Genomic DNA, 14,674 nt, shown 5'->3' on the forward strand with positions numbered 1-14,674 from the left:
TCACTTCATGGTGTTCCACTAGAGATCAATTCAGACCGTGGTAGTCTTTTCACTTCTCATTTCTGGGAGAGTTTCCAAACTGCCATGGGCACCCATCTTTCTTTCAGTACCGCTTTCCACCCTAAGTCAAGTGGTCAGGTGGAAAGGGTCAACCAAATTCTCGAAGACATGCTTAGAGCTTGTGTTATCTCATTCAGTATGGATTGGGAGAAGTGTCTTCCCCTCGCCGAGTTTGCTTATAACAATAGCTACCAATCCAGCCTCAAGAAAGCTCATTTTGAGGTTCTGTATGGACGAAGATGTCGAACACCTTTGAACTGGTCAGACACCGGTGAAAGACAATTCTTTGGACCGGATATGATCCAGGAGGCAGAAGAACAAGTTCGCGTCATTCGTGAGAATTTGAAAACAGCCCAATCTCGTCAAAAGAGCCAGTATGACCACCGTCATAAGGAAGTGGTATGAAGTTGGCGATAAAGCTTACCTTCTGGTTACCCCTTTGAAGGGTACCCATCGTTTCGATATCAAGGGCAAGTTGGCTCCTTGTTACATTGGTCCTTTTTGCATTCTCGGTAAATGAGGAGAGGTTGCCTACCAGTTGGAACTACCCCCACATCTTTCCCGAGTACATGATGTCTTCCACATCTCTTAACTCAGGCGTTGCTTCTCGGATCCCATCCGCAGAGTGGACCATGGAACGCTTGATCTCCAAGATAACCTCACATATCGAGAGTACCCTGTTTGCATCCTTGATCAAGCAGAGCGTGTCACCCGACGTCATAGCATCAAGTTTCTCAAGGTTCAGTGGTCTCATCATTCTGAGAGAGAAGCTACCTGGGAGCGAGAAGATCGTCTTCGACTTGAGTACCCCACTTTCTTTCCGCCGACTCCTGAATCTCGGGACGAGATTCTTTCGAGTGGGGGCGAGTTGTCACATCCCTAGTTCTGGTATGACCTAGACTAGCTAGTCATGTGTGCATCATGTTTAAATTTCATTTAAATTTGAAATGGGGATTTTTAAAACCCTCAGAATTATTTCTGGAAATGACCCAGATAAAAATTGCTCCAAAAAGGTCCAAGAAAATGTTCATGTTGCTCTGTGAAAATATTGGTCAGAGGTAAAATTCAAACAAATATTTTCAGGAGCTCATAAATATTTATTTTGGCCTTTTGGAATTAATCCAGTATTTATTTGCATTGGATAAATATTTTTATATATACAAACTATTGTCCAATATTTCTGAATTTTGGTGAGGGGCTTTGGAGTGGTCCAACTAGTCCCTACTAAAATTTATAGAATAAAATAAGTTGATTCAGAATTTTACTAAATCAGAACAAATGTCAGAAAATAGAAAAGAAAAACAAAAAAAGGAAAAACCTTACCTGGACCTACCTGCGGCCTGGCACTGTGCGGCCCAGCAGGCCGGCCCAGCTAGCTGGCCGCGCCAGTCATCCCCTTCCTCGCGCCAGGAGGACAGGGGCACGCGCCCGGCATGCGTGGCCACGCGCCCGGCTACCTCCTGCCTCTCGGCTTCCTCCCGCGTCTCTTTGAAGATGCCACGTGCTGCCCCGCACCTCTCTCCTTCTCTCCCGTGGCCTCCCCTCCTCTCCCTCGCTCTTTCTCGCGCAACGTCCGAAATCCACCGTCACTGCCGCACGCCGTTGCCGCGCCCACCGCCACGGCCTCGCCTCCCCGACAAGTCCAACAGCTTGGCGCCATCTTCCTTGTCCTCGACGCCAAACCACACGCCTCAGGAGGCCCTAGAGCGCCTCCATCAACGTCATCTTCATCCCCGGCCACCAGAGATCGTCTTTGCCGCCCCGCCGTCTCCAGTGCATCCCCGAGCTCGCCGTCAAGCCCGTCGAGTCTGCAGTGAGCTTCTGCTCCGTTTCCCTCTTCCTGTTCCTCCATTCTCGTGTCATAGCTCCCTTTCCCCACCATGGCCGTAGCACCTCACCGCCGACCATGTCACCACCTCAGCCACACCTACGGGCACCTGCAACCGAGCACACCACCATGGTCAGCACGTCTCCAGGAGACGAACGCCACCAACCCCGGCCCCTGCCGTGCACCGTAGCCCCTTCTCCCCTCCCCGCCAAACTCCGGCCGCCGCCCAAGTGGTTGCTGCCGTCGATATAGGCCGTCTCCGGTGAAACGGAGAGCACTAGTGGATGTGCGCAAGCACCAGCTCCTCGGAGATGGTCTCTGCGGCCCATTTGGTCGCCGGAGACGCAATCCCGCAGGCCGCCGCCGCGTCTGGCCTCGCCGGCGTTGAGTCGCCGGTGGGGTTAGCCCCGGTTGACCGGGTTTGACCCCGTCTGACCAGGGTTTGACCACCCTAGGTCACTAACGCGTGGGGCCAACCCCATTAACTAAACCAGTTTAGGTTTAATTTAATTTAGGATTAGCCACAGACACTGACACATGGGACCCACACGTCAGGTTTGACCCAGTCAGTGCCGCTGACCTGCTGACGCAAGCATGACGTAGTTCTGACGCAGTTATTCATTTTCCGGTTTTAAATAAATCAGGAAAATCCAGAAAATGATATAAACTTCTAGAATTCATAGAAATTAAACCGTAGCTCAGATTGAAATAATTTATATATGAAAAATGATCAAAAAATCCAATCTATCCATTTGTACTAGTTTCATGCATGACAAACCAACTTATACCTGCTGTATAAGTGAAATCATATAAATGGCATTTATAAAGGCTTATTTTGGAGTTGCATTTGAATCTTTGGTTCAAATGGACTTCATGCAAATGAATGCTAGATGCATTAACACAAACAACATCACATCTTCATGTCATGTTCATGCATCATATTGTTGCATATGCTTGTGTTTTGATTGTCGACACCATTCCTTCTCGATAGGTCCTGCTCCGGAGACTGATCTAGAGTACCTGTCAGTGGAGCAGTGCCCCCTCTGTTGATCTACCAGGCAAGCAAACCCCCTTGTTCATTCCGATACAATCCCACTCTCTCGCTCCTGCTCTATTTTATTGCATTAGGACAATAACGATTCAACTGCTACTTTATGCTGCGGTAGTTGAACCCATTCCTTTGCATGACCTTTCATTGCCACAGTAAATAGTTGAAACCCACTAGCATGTGTAGGAGTTGAATGAGCCATGTTGTGTTCCTTCCATGCCATGCCTGCTAATGCTTAGAGTTTGTGTCAGGTTTGATTCATTGGGAATGGATTGGAGTGTTATGATATGTTCTGATGCTGAGAGCTAAGTGTGTGAACATGATTTGGTAAAGGTAGCGCTGAGAGGCTATGTAGGATTACATGGTGGGTTGTCTCACTAGAACCGTCCTTAAGCACTGAGTTCTGTGTATGTTGTCCAATGAATAGCTACTACCCACACATTGGGTTCCGGTAACTCGACCCCTCACTTATTAGCCAACTTTGATCTCTGTGCAGGAGTTGCAACTAGTTTCTGGTGTTTGTAGGCAGTGCTATTTTTCTACCGAGTGGCACCCGGCAGGGTGGACTTGGGACAGACTAGGCACACGTGGCCCATAGTACTGAGTGGCACCCGGGATGGTGGGCTCGGGAACCCTGCACACATCGTTTGGGGCCGTGAGTGAAACCCCGGCCGGATCTCCTTGCGGATGGAACCCGAATAGGCGATAAACCGGGACTAGAGTCTTGTGTGGTTAGTTAGGTCGTGGCCGACACCTCGCCAGGCTTCCGCTTGAAGGTTGCCAAGATACATGACGTGTACATGGTGATCAGTGGTGAGAGCGTGTGTGAAGAAGTACACCCCTGCAGGTTTATCATGATATATTCGAATAGCCGTGTCCTCGGTTGCGGACTTCTTGGATGCTTATGTGGTACATAGACAACTTAAAATGGATACTCTAAAATGCTCAAGACAGTGTGAGTGCTATGGATGGCCTTCTTGTAGGGAGACGAGAATAAATCCATAGTAGTGTATTGATGTGGTGCTTAGTGGACTCGTGTGCTGCCCCACCTCAAAGAAGTTTCTCGTAGTTGTAGAACAGGATAGCCACTAAGTCAAAGCTGGCTTGCTGCAACTGAACCCCACATTGCCTTTGTACTCACGTTTGCCTTATTTATGCTTTGCAGATGAGACATCTGTCTCACTAGTAGTTCCGCTTGGCCTTCGACGAGTAGCTTGTTACCTTAGCTACGATCTTTTACCCTTGGGAGGGTCTTGTAGATAGTCAGGCTTCTCAGCCTTTTTCCTTTGTAGTTGTCTGTACTGAGACATGTAATGCTTCCGACGCTTGTATGCTCTGAATGATGGGTCAGGTGACCCCTGTTTGTATTTAATGCTATGTGGCTCTTTTGGGCCTTTATCTATATGAGTTTGCGTTATGTTGTGATTCCATGTTGTACAACACATACTTGCATGTTATGCGTATGTGTAACGTGTATTGCTATGTGTGGGATCCGACAACCTGGTTGTCTATCCTTAGTAGCCTCTCTTATGGGGAAATGTAGTCTAGTGCTTCCACCGAGCCATGGTAGTCCGCTACAGCCCGGTTTACCGGAGTCCTGCTAGCCAGCACTACTGCTCCGGAACACTTAGACTAGCCGGCATGTGATTCACTTCGTTCCTGTGTCTGTCCCTTCGGGGAAATGTCACGCGGAGCCTGCTACAGCCCGGATTCCCGGAGTCCTGTTAGCCCAGTTGCTACAGCCCGGATTCACACGCTGATGACCGACATGCTCGATGTTGTTTCATGTATTCCTGTTCCCGTAAGTTAGAGCCACTTTGGGTTCACGACTATTCATGTCGGCCCGGGTTCTCTGTCATATGGATGCTAGCAACACTATCATATACATGAGCCAAAAGGCGCAAACGGTCCCGGGCCAGGTAAGGCGACACCCATGGGAATACCGTGCGAGAGGCCGCAAAGTGCTATGACAAGTTACATGCTAGATTGGTTGGACTTCGAATTGGGGTCCTGACAACAATAAAATCTACGGGCACATAATATCGATTTGCAACAATAAGAACATCATTAATTCTTCCCATAGGTTTCTTAATAGTTGAATCCGCAAGGTGCAATTTTAAAGAGCAATCATCAAAATCACGGAAACCTAGCAAATCACACAAAGTCTTTGGAATCATGGAAACACTAGCACCCAAATCACACAAAGCATAGCATTCATGATCTTTACTTTTAATTTTAATAGTAGGTTCCCACTCATCATAAAGTTTTCCAGGGATAGAAACTTCCAACTCAAGTTTTTCTTCACGAGATTGCATCAAAGCATCAACGATATGTTTGGTTAAGGCTTTATTTTGACTATCAGCATGAGGAGAATTTAGCACAGATTGCAACAAGGAAATACTATCTATCAAAGAGCAGTTATCATAATTAAATTCCTTGAGATCCAAAATAGTGGGTTCATTGATATTTAAAGTTTTGACTTCTTCAATCCCAGTTTTAACAATTTTAGCATCAAGATCTAATGACTCTGAATTTTTGGAACGTCTTCTAGGTAAAGGTGGATCATATTCAGTCCCATCATTATCAAGATTCATATTGCAAAACAAAGATTTAATAGGGGACACATCAATAACTTTTAGATCTTCATCTTTATTATCATGGAAGCTAGAAGAACATGCTTTTATAAAGCAATCTTTCTTAGCACGCATCCTAGCGGTTCTTTCTTTGCACTCATCAATGGAAATTCTAATGGCTTTGAGAGACCCATTGATATCATTCTTAGGTGCAATATATCTAAGTTTCAAAGAATCAATATCAAGAGAAATTCTATCAACGTTCCTAGCCAAGTCATCAATCTTAAGCAATTTTTCTTCAATCAAAGCATTGAAATTCTTTTGCAAAGTAATAAATTATTTAATATTAGGTTCAAAATCAGAGGGTATCTTATTAAAATTTCCATAAGAATTGTTGTAGGAATTACCGTAATTATTAGAGGAATTACTAGGATACAGCCTAGGATTAAAGTTTCCACTATTCGCGTTGTTACCAAAATTATTCCTACCAACAAAATTCACATCCATAGATTCATTATTATTCTCATTTAAAGTAGACAAAGGCATATCATTAGGATTAGAAGAAACACTTTTATTAGCAAATAATTTCATAAGTTCATCCATCTTTTCACTCAAAACATTAATTTCTTCTATCGCATGCACTTTCTTATTAGTAGATCTTTCAGTGTGCCATTGAGAATAATTAACCATAATATTATCTAGGAGTTTAGTAGCTTCTCCTAAAGTGATTTCCATAAAAGTGCTTGCCGCGGCCGAATCTAAAAGATTTCTAGAAGAAAAATTCAATCTGGCATAAATTTTTTGTATAATCATCCATAAATTCAAATCATGTGTACAGCAATTATGTATAATTAATTTCATCCTCTCCCAAGCTTGTGCAACATTTTGATGATAAAGTTGCTTAAAATTCATGATATCGTTTCTAAGAGAGATGATCCTTGCGGGAGGAAAGTACTTAGAGATAAAAGCATCTTTGCACTTATTCCACGAATCAATACTATTTTTAGGCAAAGACGAAAACCAAGCATTAGCACGATCTCTAAGCAAAAAAGGAAATAGCTTCAATTTAATAATATCATTGTCCACATCTTTCTTCTTTTGCATATCACACAAATCAGCAAAGTTGTTTAGATGGGTAGCCGCATCTTCACTAGGAAGGCCGGAAAACGGATCTTTCATGACAAGATTCAGCAAAGCAGCATTAATTTCACAAGATTCAGCATCGGTAAGAGGAGCAATCAGAGTGATAATAAAATCATTGTTGTTGGTATTAGTAAAGTCACACAATTTGGTATTATCTTGAGCCATCGTGATAAGTAAGCAATCCAACACACAAGCAAACAAGAGACGGGCAAAAAGAAGCAAATAGAGAAAGACAAGGAGGACGGAGAGAGAGGGCGAATAAAACGGCAAGGGTGAAGTGGGGGAGAGGAAAACGAGAGGCAAATGGCAAATAATATAATGCGGGAGATAAGGGTTTGTGATGAGTACTTGGTATGTTGACTTTTGCATAGACTCACCGGCAACGGCGCTAGAAATCCTTCTTGCTACCTCTTGAGCACTGCGTTGGTTTCCCCTTGAAGAGGAAAGGGTGATTCAACAAAGTAGCATAAGTATTTCCCTCAGTTTTTGAGAACCAAGGTATCAATCAAGTAGGAGGCCACGCACGAGTCCCTCGCACCTACACAAACAAATAAAATCCTTGCAACCAACGCAATAAAGGGGTTGTCAATCCCTTCACGGTCACTTACGAAAGTGAGATCTCATAGATATGATAAGATAAGATTTTTGGTATTTCATGATAAAGATGCAAAGTAAAGAAAGCAAAATAAACAGAAAAGGAAATAGCTTGTTGATGGAAGATTAATATGATGGAAAATAGACCCGGGGGCCATAGGTTTCACCAGTGGCTTCTCTCGAGAGCATAAGTATTACAGTGGGTAAATAAACTACTGTTGAGCAATTGACAGAATTGAGCATAGTAATGAGAATATCTAGGTATAATCATGTATATATGCATCACGTCCGAGACAAGTAGACCGACTCCTGCCTGCATCTACTACTGTTACTCCACATATCGACCGCTATCCATCATGCATCTAGAGTATTAAGTTCAAAAGAAGAGAGTAACGGTTTAAGCAAGATGACATGATGTAGAGGGATAAACTCATGCAATATGAAATAAACCCCATCTTGTTATCCTCGATGGCAACAATACAATACGTGCCTTGGCAGACTAAGGCATAGCCTAGTGGTGTGAAGGGGCTGATGCCTTCCCACCCACCTAGGTTCAAGGTATGGTACTTGCAATTTGGGTTTGTTGCACCAATTATACTGTAGGGGTTCCCTTACAGTCTTTCTGTCAAAAAAACAATACAATACATGCCTTGCTGCCCCTACTGTCACTGGGAAACGACACCTCAAGATTGAACCCAAAGCTAAGCACTTCTCCCATTGCAAGAAAGATCAATCTAGTAGGCCAAACCAAACTGATAATTCGAAGAGTCTTGCAGAGATAACCAATCATACATAAAAGAATTCAAAGAAGATTCAAATATTGTTCGTAGATAAACTTGATCATAAACCCACAATTCATCGGTCTCAACAAACACACCGCAAAAGAAGATTACATCGAATAGATCTCCACAAGAGAGGGCGAGAACTTTGTATTGAGATCCAAAAAGAGAAAAGAAACCATCTAGCTAATAACTATGGACCCGAAGGTCTGAAGTAAACTACTCACACTTCATCGGAGAGGCTATGGTGTTGATGTAGAAGCCCTCCATGAACGATGCCCCTCCGGCGGAGCTCCGTAAAAGGCCCCAAGATGGGATCTCACGGGTACAGAAAGTTACGGTGATGGAATTAGGGTTTTGGCTCTGTATCTGGTAGTTTGGGGGTACATAGGTATATATAGGAGGAAGAAGTACGTCAGTGGAGCAATGTGGGCCCCATGAGGGTGGAGGGCATGCCTAGGGGGGGGGGGGTAGGCGCGCCCCTACCTCGTGCCCTCCTGGTTGCTTTCTTGACGCAGGGTCCAAGTCCTCTGGATCATGTTTGTTTCGAAAATCACGTTCCCGAAGGTTTCATTCCGTTTGGACTCCGTTCGGTATTCTTTTTCTATGAAACTCTGAAATAGGCAAAAAAACAGCAATTCTGGGTTGGGCCTCCAGTTAATAGATTAGCACCAAAAATAATATGAAAGTGTATAATAAAGCCCAATAATGTCCAAAACGGGATATAATATAGCATGGAACAATAAAAAATTATAGATATGAAAGTGTATAATAAAGCCCAATAATGCCCAATAATGTCCAACGATGAAACTTCTTACTACCTTCAGATGTTTGCACTGTTAATGCTTATAGATTACATACCTCACTTTCATGAGATAAGTCAATTTTTTGTACAGTGTCACCAAAATGCCAAGGCGCTGATGTCATTTTATTTTGGTTAAACTGCACAAAAACTATGATGAGAAGAGGAAAGGTAAGAGTGGGCACCTCCTCCTCCAGCTGTTTTCTTGATTTGTTTGATCAAGTTTTTATGTTTGGTCGATTATCAAGATTGGGATAACATTTTTAGGCCCCCTCTAGTTCGAAATGATATTTACCTTGAAGGTAAATGGTTTGCAATTTTTTATACTGTCATTAGTTAGTAATGCTAGTTACCTTCAGACATTTGTATTTGGTTTAATGTTGTTGCATAGCTAGTATACCAATGCCTAAACTTGTTACCTTTACATTTGTATAGGTAATGCTTATAGAAATCTTCCAGTGCTAGCTTATTGAAATCTGTTCAGTAAATCCATTGTACTGTACCCCGTAATGATATAACTACTTTACTATAGCAGTAGACACTGGATTAGTGTATATTTGTACTATTTGAATGGTGTTGCATTAGCATATGGACATATATAAGGTGTGGCAAGATTTCCCAGATATGTGCTCAAGAAAACTACTACCTATTTTTCTAAACACTAGACATTTGGGTACTTTAAATTGTACTGTGAAAACATCTTATATTAAGGAAAAGAGGGTGTAGAGTTCACTCAAATTATGTCGGTAAAGCTAGTCACACCTTTGTTAAAATTAATGTTCATTATGTTATCGAAGGAGGTCTGCATGTTTGTCTCTAATGCCTATCAATTACATACCTGACATCATCATGTAATGGTAAGTCATTTTTTTGTACAGTGTCACTAAGTTATCAAGGCGGTGATGGCATTTTATTTTAGTTGAACTTCACAAAATATGCTTAAAAGAAGAAGAAAGGTCACGAATGGTTCAATCTTTCAGAAAATACTATGTATGCCTTCCTGATATCAGCCGGTATTGCATTATTTATTCCTTCAAATAGGTGGTTAGAAACAGTCTTGCTACCTTTTCCCATTAAGAAATTATAGTGCTTATATTTGCTACCTTTTCAACTAGTGCCACTTTTATAGTAATCACACTTTCAATATCCGTGCAAATAGGGATGCTCGATTTTAGTCAAACTGCACAAATAGTCCATATGGTTGAACATTATGAGCATTGTGGGAGTCCTAGATTAGGGGTTCTCCGGACAGCCGGACTATCTCCATTGGCCTGACTGTTAGACTATGAAGATACAAGATTGAAGACTTCGTCTCGTGTCCGGATGGGACTCTACTTGGCGTGGAAGGCAAGCTAGGAAATACGTATATGGATATCTCCTCCTTTGTAACCGACCTTGTGTAACCCTAACCCTCTCCGGTGTCTATATAAACCGAAGGGTTTTAGTCCGTAGGACAACAATCACAACATACAATCATACCATAGGCTAGCTTCTAGGGTTTAGCCTCTCTGATCTCGTGGTAGATCTACTCTTGTAACACCCATATCATCAATATCAATCAAGCAGGACGTAGGGTTTTACCTCCATCAAGAGGACCCGAACTCGGGTAAAACTTCGTGTCCCTTGCCTCCTGTTACCATCCGGCCTAGACGCACAGTTCGGGACCCCCTACCCGAGATCCGCTGGTTTTGACACCGACATTGGTGCTTTCATTGAGAGTTCCGCTGTGCCGTCGTCACCAGGAAGGATGTCTCGTCCCGTCTTTAAAGATGGCACTATCGCTGAGGGAGCCCTGGCTATCGGCCAAACTCTTCGGCTAGGTGGTTTTCTTATGACCGCCTGTTCGGCCGCCGCGCCGATGATGACTTTCTCGGGTCATCGAAAGCAATCTTCAAGTCAACTCGGAAATCACCGAGCAGTTAGATCCAATGGAGCTCTCTTCCCTAAACGAGCTCTTGGATCGCATCGCCGCCCTGGGAGTCGCTACAGACTACGATCAGATTGGGCCTCAACACGATCTGAGAGAAATTAACTCTCCCCAGGTCACCCATCACGTTGCAGTGGTGGAAGAAAAATGCGGCAACCCTTCATCCATCTTAAGGACTAGCTACGTCCGGATTCCCGATCCCTCCAAGCAGGATACCCGCGGAGGGGAGGATGTCACTCAAAGCCTGAACCTAGAATTAGGCAGCGGGCTAGATTTACTGCAAAACATCTAAGAATCCAAACTTTCGAGTTCGGAAACTCCTTGGCCATTGAGCCTCAGATTGGGTGAGGATTCGGATTCAATTCCACCCACCCACCCAAACATACGCGATCTATCCCAACTTAGGCAAGAGCCCAAAGAAACAGTACACCATTACTGGGCCAGATTCCTCCTGGTCAAGAACAGGATAAAGGACTGCCGCGAGGAAGACGCAATCTCATTCTTCTGCAATAATTGCACGGACAAGGGAATCCTCAACGCCATAAGTCGTCGCGAAATTACACGCTTTGCCGACTTGGTGTCCATAGTACGAAAGTACTGTGCGATGGAAAGCGCCTGGAAAACCGAAATAAAATTTTGGGATAATCCGGCCCTGAATACAAACCCAATCCGAAATAAAAGGGTGAACTATCACAATACACCTGGGTTAACTACCAAAAAGCAAAAGCCCTCTACGGGGCAAGGAACCGTACTCGAGGGATGGCTCAACGGACCCTGCAAAATTCATAGTACAGCGGATGTGACACCAACGCACAGCCTTAGAGCATGCTGGATACTCCGGCAGGTGGCCAAAAGTGGTGAGGATCTACTCCTCCCAAAAACCAAACAGCACCACCCCGAGGACAACAATACGGTCTTAACGGTCTTTGAGACCTTCGCGTCAAATAATAGACGGAAGCGAACACTCTGCAGCATGTCCGAAATCTGCCACATAGCACAAACAAATCCTTGGAGCGACACGGCTATTACCTTCAATGCCAGTGATGAACCTAAATTCCGAACAGCCTGAGTACCAGCCGCACTGGTCCTGAGTCCAATCGTGGACGGCTTTCGACTCATCAAGGTACTCATGGACGACGGCAGCGGATTAAACCTCATCTATGAGGAAACTCTTCAAAAGATGGAAATAGACAGGAGCCACATTAAGCAAAGCAGCACAACCTTTAGAGGAATCATCCCCAGTCGGGAAGTGCGCTGCGCTGGAAAAATTACACTAGACGTGGTATTCGGCACGCCAGATAATTACAGGTCTGAAGAAATTACAATCCAAGTGGCCCCGTTCAGCAGCGGATACCACACTCTATTAGGGTGGGAGGTGTTTATAATTTTCCAAGCCATACCCCATTACGGGTACATGAAGCTCAAAATGCCCGAGCCCAATGGAATCATCACTCTTGTTAGTGATCCGGACATAGCACTCTGCGCTGAAAATAAGACAGCTGCACTGGCCCTTGAGGCACTATCCGAAGCCCTGGCGGCCGAAGAACTAACTGCGCTGCGCTCCATGGTGAATAGGGACAACGTGATACTCGATAAAAGATCCAAGTCCACCTCCTTTAAACTGGCAGACAAAATAGTCAAACTCCAAGTCCATCCAACGGACCCTACAAAAACAGCTTCCATCGGGGCACAATTAAACCCTGATGTCGACGCCGCACTGCGAGAATTCCTACGCGAGAACTGGGACATTTTTGCCTGGCACCCTTCAGACATGCCAGGAATCCCACGCAGGCTGGCCAAACAATTCCTTAATATCCTAAAAGGATTCAAGCCAGTCAAACAGGCTCTTCGACGTTTCTCCGAGCCTAAAAGACAAGCCATGGGAGAGGAACTAGCCAAGCTATTGGAGGCCGGTTTCATCAGAGATATAAAACATCCGGACTCGCTAGCAAACCTGGTGATGGTGCCAAAGAAGGACAAATCCTGGCGCTTGTGCGTCGATTTTAAGGACCTTAATAAGGCCTGCCCAAAGGATCCCTTCCCCCTCCCTCGCATCGATCAAATCATCGATGCTACCGCAGGACACGATTCATTGTGTTTCCTCGACGCGTACTCCGGCTACCATCAAATCAAAATTGCAGAGCCAGACCAAGCCGCAACGGCATTTATCACACCATACGGCCCATTCTACTTCATCACAATGCCCTTCGGGCTAAAAAACGCCGCTGCAACATATCAGCGCCTGATTCAGACATGTGTGGCAAACTAGATCGGCAAAACAGTGGAGGCATACGTGGATGACGTGGTCGTTAAACCAAGCATGTCGAAACTCTAGTAGACGACTTGAGGCTCACATTCGACAACCTCCGAACATATGACATCAAGCTCAATCCGGAAAAATGCATTTTCGGCGTACCAACAGGAAAGCTCCTGGGATTCATTATCTCCAGTAGAGGTATTGAAGACAATCCGGCCAAAATCCGAGCGTTGTCACAGTTGGCTACCCCAACAGACCTCAAACAAACACAATGATTAACTGGATGCGTGGCGGCTCTAAGCCGCTTTATCTCTCGCCTGGGAGAAAAGGCATTACCCCTTTATCGCCTTCTCCGGCGCACCGAACACTTCGAGTGGACGGACGCCGCCACGGCCGGACTCAATGAAATAAAGGCCATACTGGCCACAAACCCAGTCCTGGCCGTGCCAAACATTGGCGAACCAATGCTATTATACATTGCGGCAACTCATCAAGTAGTAAGCGCAGTGCTTGTCGTTGAGCGAGAAGTGGACGGACACAAATTTCCCCTTCAAAAGCCGGTTTACTACGTGTCCACTGTCCTTACTGCATGCAAATCACGGTACCCACATTATCAAAAGATAGCGTAGCGGTATTCATGGCATCCCGGAAGCTGCGACACTACTTTCAAGAGTGTTCGATAACGGTGGCCTTGGAAGTACCACTTAACGATATTATAAACAACCGCGACGCGACGGGCCGGATTGCCAAATGGGCCATTGAGCTCCTCCCGTTCAACATAACTTACAAGCCACGGCGAGCTATTAAATCGCAAGTTTTGGCTGACTTCATCGCTGAATGGACGGAAGCCGAACTCCCTAAAGAGTACGTCACATATTCAAACTGGATCATGCACTTAGACGGCTCCAAAATGTTGGTTGGTCTGGGGGCTGGCATCGTTTTGACATCCCCAATAGGAGACACCATTCAATACGTACTACAGATAATGTATACGGACTCCAACAACGCAGCCGAATATGAGGCCCTTCTACATGGTCTCCGGATGGCAGTATCCATGGGCATTCAACGCCTAGAGGTGCGTGGGGATTCAAACCTCGCGATATCCCAAATAAATGGAGACTTTGATGCCAAGGATCCAAAAATGGCCGCTTATCGCAATGTCGTCCTAAAAATGTCAGCTTGGTTCGAAGGGCTCGAATTTCACCATGTGGCCCGAGAAAACAATCAGGCGGCGGATATCCTCACCCGCATTGGCGCCAAATGCGACGTAGTCCCTCCCAACATTTTTCTGGAAAGGCTTTTCAAGCCATTCGTAGCATGGGAAGGGGACACCAGTAACAACAGTCTGGACCCGGCCAAAATACCCGATACCGAACTCTCTGACACAATAGGAGGCTCCGCCACCAAAATAACACAATCAGCCCATGAAATAATGGCCATTATTGCCCCGTGGACAGAACCATTCCTGGCCTACTTAACTAGACAGGAACTCCCAGAGGACCAAAATGAGGCACGCTGCATAGTGTGGCAATCAAAGGCCTACAGGGTCCACAAGGGAGAATTGTACAAAAAAAGCGCTACCGGAGTCCTTCAATGGTGCATCTCCGAAGAGGAAGGACGGAACCTTTTGGCAGAAATTCATGCCGGACTCGGCGGTCATCAT

The sequence above is a fragment of the Triticum aestivum genome, chromosome 2A (genome assembly GCF_018294505.1).
Source record: "Triticum aestivum cultivar Chinese Spring chromosome 2A, IWGSC CS RefSeq v2.1, whole genome shotgun sequence".
NCBI classification, from domain to species: domain Eukaryota; kingdom Viridiplantae; phylum Streptophyta; class Magnoliopsida; order Poales; family Poaceae; genus Triticum; species Triticum aestivum.